Source organism: Galeopterus variegatus, unplaced genomic scaffold (assembly GCF_000696425.1).
Source record: "Galeopterus variegatus unplaced genomic scaffold, G_variegatus-3.0.2 Scaffold1312, whole genome shotgun sequence".
In the NCBI taxonomy this organism is placed as follows: domain Eukaryota; kingdom Metazoa; phylum Chordata; class Mammalia; order Dermoptera; family Cynocephalidae; genus Galeopterus; species Galeopterus variegatus.
In genome coordinates this window covers 221,887-228,145 of record NW_007727423.1, presented here as the reverse complement: position 1 = coordinate 228,145, position 6,259 = coordinate 221,887, and the positions used below count along the sequence as shown (strand labels likewise).

The following is a 6,259-nucleotide window of genomic DNA, read 5'->3' as shown; positions in this document are numbered from 1 at the left end:
AAAAAAAAAAAAAAAAAAAAAAAAAAAAAAAAAAAAAAGATATAAAAGGTGAAGAAAAATGTATAAATATATATATTTAATGTTGCATTCCTAAAATTACATAAAATATTTTGAGCATTTGCTCCATTGCTCCACTGGCCCTATAATCAGTCTAATAAATTGCATTACAAATAAATATGGGTTAATAAAGCATCCACCGTTTAAATGAAACAAGTTGACTTATCAATCTACGCAACAGTAAGCTATGTTATAATGGGACTCAAATTTCAAGTTTAAGGATTTCCTCTTTTTTTAATACTTTTTCATTAGCATTATATGTACATTCATAGCTATACTGCCAATCTCTCTGGTCCTACTTTCTCTTCTATGGCATAATGACGGTCGGCACAATCTCTATACTCTCTTCTACATCTCAATTCTACAATAATTAGGTCTTCAAACATACACTAAAGTCCTTTTTCAAGTATTCTACCAACTAGAAATGTTAATTCAGTCACAATCCTACGGTTTGCCAATGAAAGTTAACTACCATAATGACGTATGAATGAAGGTACATCTGGCTGGAAACTGCATATTCACCTATGGTCTATTTTACCTACGTAGCTATCTACAATTGCAAAGTAAATAATGTCAGACATGTTAACTTTATTCACTGGTGTGTTGTGTTGTGGTGGAAAAATGCCTGAGGACACTATCTACATTGGGCACTATCTTGATTAGACAAAGTCCTTATTCACTAGGAAGTCAGGGAAAACAGTAAAAAAGTTACAAGAAAAACAGGATTCCCAAGCTTTCATGAGTCTATTTAAAAAACAATATTTTTAAAAGAAGTAACTGAAACAGTGCTGCCAAAATTTCACTTTGCCAAGAACAAAGTTAAAAAACCACTATGATCCACCATCAGCATTATTTCATAAAAGAAAGGGCATCTTAATGTCAAAAGAATAGAAAGAAAAAAGAATGGAAAAGATAAAATCTCGGGATAAATAACAATTATCCAAGAAAAGATAATCAGCAACCCACTCAGGCCATGGTCAGATCCAGCTTTAAAAATCTCAAGAAAGAAAAGGAATGCTCTGCTACCATGTCTGCTTTATCAAGTGACATATCTGTTGCTTTAACTAGTAAACTTACACTTAACTACCCATGAGGGTATATATCATTGCTTTGAATCCCATTTTAGAGATGAGAAAATTAAGGCTCAAAGACACTAACTTGCTCAAAAGTCCTTCTGCTAGTATATGAGGTAGGCTAAATTTGAAAGCCACTCCTGATATCAAAGCCCTTTTTAATATACCAGGCTGCCTTTTGTAATTTACAAAGATTATTCAACACACAGAAAGGGTTAAGCACAAAACTGGCAAGTGCTGTCTCTCAGGTATTTCTTAGTGCTGTCCTGTGCATATGGACACCTGTGCCTTTTCAGCAGTCCATATATAACACACTATAAACAGTTCAAGCAATAGCAATAGCAAACAAGTGCAAAGCAAACACTCATTAGCTATATCATTTTATGAAAACAAGAAAACCAAGAATAGTTAATACGACTTCTTAGATGATTTTGTTACATCTATACATGTCTCTCTTCAGAACAGTAATGGAATATATTCTATAACACATGCAGGTATGGTAACCCTTCACTTCAAGAAGTTGTAATGCAGTGCCATCAATATATTCATTACTAGTGACAGCACCACAAATAATAATGGCCCCAAACAGTCCCTAGATAATGAAACTTCATGATACTCAAATATCAAGGCTAAGTTCTTGATCGATCTCTTTTGTCAGTAGCTTTTCTCTCCTACTGCAATTAGCCATCTGACATCTGTTTCACTAGGTCATGCAATAAAGAATCTGACTCGACAAAAACACAGCTCTCCAAAATCTGTATGAAAGAGTAGTAGAGTCAATTCATTGTGCTTAGTGTTAAATCTGGTGTGCTTGGAAAAGAAATTTCTAATTTAAATATGAAATCACCCACTTTTCTTGACCTCCAAGGCCTATAATATTACTGCCCAAATTAAGAACCTATAACACTTTTCTACTATGATTTTACTATTTTATTTGTTCTATATCTTAACCCCCAATGTGGAGAAGCCCTAACAACATATTTTTTTTAAAAACACTAATGTTTTCTGGAAAATAGTGAATTTATGTTCTGCTTTCTATAAAATGGACATCCAATTATGTCTTCCAATCTGCCTCACTCTAGGAAATGCACAAATGTGATTCAAGAGGCACCTGGAATATAAATACTGTGACTTAAAATTGAATTGAATTATAAGAAAAACGAAATATTTTTGATTGATTTCTGATAATTCAAAATGGCTATTTAAGGGATGGGTTTGAAGGCTTAGGTCTCTATTAAAAATTATCTAGGGAAATTTACAGTGACATTTTTTAATAAATACTTCTATCATAAACATAAGCTATTCAAAGGTCATTAAACTGGAAACAGAATTGTGCTCAAGGTTGAGATCATTCTTTTTAAGACAATTCATTCTATGCCTCAGAAAAATTCACCTTCAGTTGTAAGATTCAAGATGAGAAGGCTCTTAGCACAGAAGTCAACAGAGGATTTATAAAGAACTAAGACATTCTCCAAAATCTGCAATGCTGTTACTGCAAGACAAGCTATTTCTATAGCATTTCTCAACAAAAGGAGAAAAAGTATTTAAAATCTGTTTCTCAATAAGTGATTCAATAATCCAAGCTTTAGATTCAGATATTCAATTCATCAGAAGTCTTACTTTTATATAACCTTTGACCAGCATAAGCTTGAAATCTGAAATTTCCAGCAGCACTGGATTTCCATGTTAGCCCATCCTATAACTTTAAGTACTAGTATTGATTTTTCTTCCCTGGAAATAATTGGCTCTCTCCAGCATAAAATAATATTTCTATCTCATTGACATAAAAAGCTTCCTTGGCTTAATAACTCCCTTCACAATGATTTCAGCTAATTTACTAAAGAAATCACTAGATACTAGGGGTGCTTGCCACTTTTCTCTGGCTTTAAAATGAATAAACCAACTTCACTTATCAAAAATGGCTTATTCTGGAATCCCCAGATTATTTTAGTTTTATATCCCTACAAAGTTAATGTCTTAGCCTGATGGTCATAGGAGTAAATGGTGTTAAATGTAACTTTTGATCTAAATAATGGGCATTTTTCCATGTCAGCAATAAGACTTTTGTAATTACTACCATTGATTGCACTGAAGCGACACCCTCAACTTCTTAAGAATGATGGCCATTCATCTCTGACTCTGCATAAAATGTACTACAAGGAGAGCAAGTTTAATAACTTTTTCTAATTCTCCATATTACTGTTACTAAATATTTTGACTCTTAATTACAACACTACTGGGGCTTTCTGCACTGTACTTTTTGCTAGACCCATCACTTACATTTTCATTTTTCCACTAACTTTATTGCTAGACTATAAAGTAACATTTCTACCCTAGGTGGGATTTATAATCATTGAGTAGTTTTTATTTTTGGCACACTGAATAGCTATAAACCTGCAGCTACATCCTTTCACCACTAGATGGGGATTGTGCGCAGGTAATGTGAAATGGAGAGTGCTGTCTAAAGTAGATCACGCTGGTCACTGGGAGAGAACAATGAAGAAGACACAAACAGTGAGATTTTAAGAACAGATTTTGATTGGATTTGGCAAAACTGCCCATAGCAAAAGCTCAGAGTACCTGTTAATTGTCAATAAAATGACACTGTTTCAATTAGTGAAATCTCTCCTAATAATCCATTTCATAATGAAAAGGAGGAGGATTAGCAAGTATGGCAAGCAAAAACAATAAACATAAAGTCAGGTGCTAGCTGGTTACATGCAAATTATTCGACTTCATGCAAGCTGCTTAAATTCCTGAGACTCAGTTTCTTCATCTGTTAAAAAAAAATGGAAGAATCAGACTAATGATAAAACTACAGGTGGCTTAGGAAGTACCTAGTTCCCCCATAATCTTTAATAGGAACCTCTAAAACATCCCTAGTAATGCTAGAACATTGATTTAAAAGGTGTACTTGTTAGGAAAAATGCAGTTTCATCCCTAACTTTTTTCTCTAATCAGGAGGGCTTAAGTCCAAGATTTTTTAAAGCTCTGGGATCTCATTGTATGCAGTAGCTTTGCATGGGCAGGTGATATACTTAGATGCATGAACTAGTAGAAACTATAATTAAAGCAGATAATAATCACAATGTGAAATATTGACTATTACATACACTTAATAATATCATTGCTTATTTTAGGTAATAAAATACACAACTTCTTACAAAGTTATTTTTGTTAAAATGTGATATTAATGCATATTAATGAAATATATTAATCTGATTTCTAAGAAAATGAAGTCGGAAGATTTCCAGTTTCTCAAAAGTTAGAGAAGTCGTTTCCCTATACAAGGACTCACTCTACTGGTGACACAGAGAACATACTTATTCTGACATTTTGTTAATAATGGGATATTTTCCACAAACACTAGAGGGCAGGGTTTTCACTATAAAACTCAGTGTCATTTATATTTGTGTATATATATATTCAGTTGTGTATATACAAAATGTATTGTCTATTTACTTTGTATAGACACACAGTATTTTTGTATTTTATACACATATTGATATTCACGTGTATTTATACAAAATATGTTTTGTATATATATTTCAAAACTATTTTTAGGGCTGTATAAACAAGTATATAATCTAAGTCTGATCTGACACTATATTAAAACTGAAAGACTAAACACATTGAAAACTGAGACCTTTCACTACTGGTTCTAACTTAATAAAAAATACAAAGATAATTAAAAACAAAATAAGTTAAATGCTCTCAGAATTTCAGATTTTTAAGAGAACACTGAAATGTTTTTCTCTAACACCAAAATTTTCTAACATTTATGAAGCTTATGAATTGCAGTGGTGGTGGTGGTGGTGAAAGAGAAGCTGAGAGGGAAATGACATTCCAGGAAGACAGGCAGAAAGAGTAAAGTTATGACATTTCAAAATTACATAGTTTATTTGGGGGATGTCAGGTAATCTGGTATGTGACTACAATATAAGACTCATTGGGGAAACAACTGAAGATGAAGTTAGAACAGAAACATAGAGTCATTTGGGGAAAATTCATTATACTAATACTTAGGAGCTAACCTTTATTTCGAGGGCAATGGTAAAGCCACTGAAGACTTTTAAAAAAGAGAGATTGCGTTTTGTAATGATGAATAAGCTAATATACTGATCTAACTGCCACATGATGTATACAATTATTAAATATCAATGTTGTACCCCACATGTATGTATAATAAAAAAAAATTTTTTTTAAATAAACGAGAGAGCTGTGACTAGATCTGTTTTTAGAAACACAGCAGGATACAGGGCAAATTAGAAGAGTGAGATGGGAGGTTACTCACCTCACCTTGGTGGAGGTAAAAACAAGGAGTCAAGTATGCTGGCCAAGCCCTTAATAGTGCAAAAATATGGGGGTGCAAAGAGGAAGTCTTCCAACAACATTTAAAAAGGCAGGAAAGACTGGACTTGGTGTAGGGATAAATACAATGGATAATGGTTTCAAGCCTTGGTAAGTGGGTGGATTCTGAAATCCAGGTAGCAAAATCTACTAAATAGCTGGAAACAAAAAGCTGAAATTCAGTGAAAAAGTGAGATAGAAGTAAAAGAAAAAAATGAGATTAAGTTTTTTTGTGACTTATGAAGTAAGTCTCACTACATCAGACTCACACCCTTTGTTAAAGTAACTGGTGTCAACAGGCACCAAAATACTAATTTGAATCGACTACTATATCACTTAACAAAACAAACTTTCCAACTGAGTTATACCCATGTAAACTATGGGGTGGCACTGCACTATTATGCCTAACTCTCCGTTAATTTAGATTAACTAATAATTTTTCCATCTTGCACACATACACAAATTTATTGGCAAGTATATAATTTATGTTCCATATACAAATAGAGATTTATTAAGACATTTAAAATACATACATGCATACACGCACACACACGTACACACACATATACTCACATTTCATTTGAAGTGAAGCCAAAATTTTTAAAGATACATTTATAAAACAGAAAAATATATGGGCATTGACTAATAATGAAAGCCAGTAGTACCAATGATTATTAAAAACTATCACTAGTTCTTCACATTTATAGAGTCCCTCAAATACTTGTTCTTATCTTAACAACCTGTACATGAGGTTAGCTGGAGATAGTAGTAATAACAAT

General features: G+C 32.8%; 1 protein-coding gene across 3 annotated transcripts in view; it reads right to left on the bottom strand.

The window, feature by feature from the left end:
• The window catches only part of ARL6IP6 (ADP-ribosylation factor-like 6 interacting protein 6), a 34,927-nt gene that overhangs the window by 13,883 nt on the left and 14,785 nt on the right, over nt 1-6,259 (bottom strand). The gene's annotated exons all lie outside the window — the stretch shown is intronic.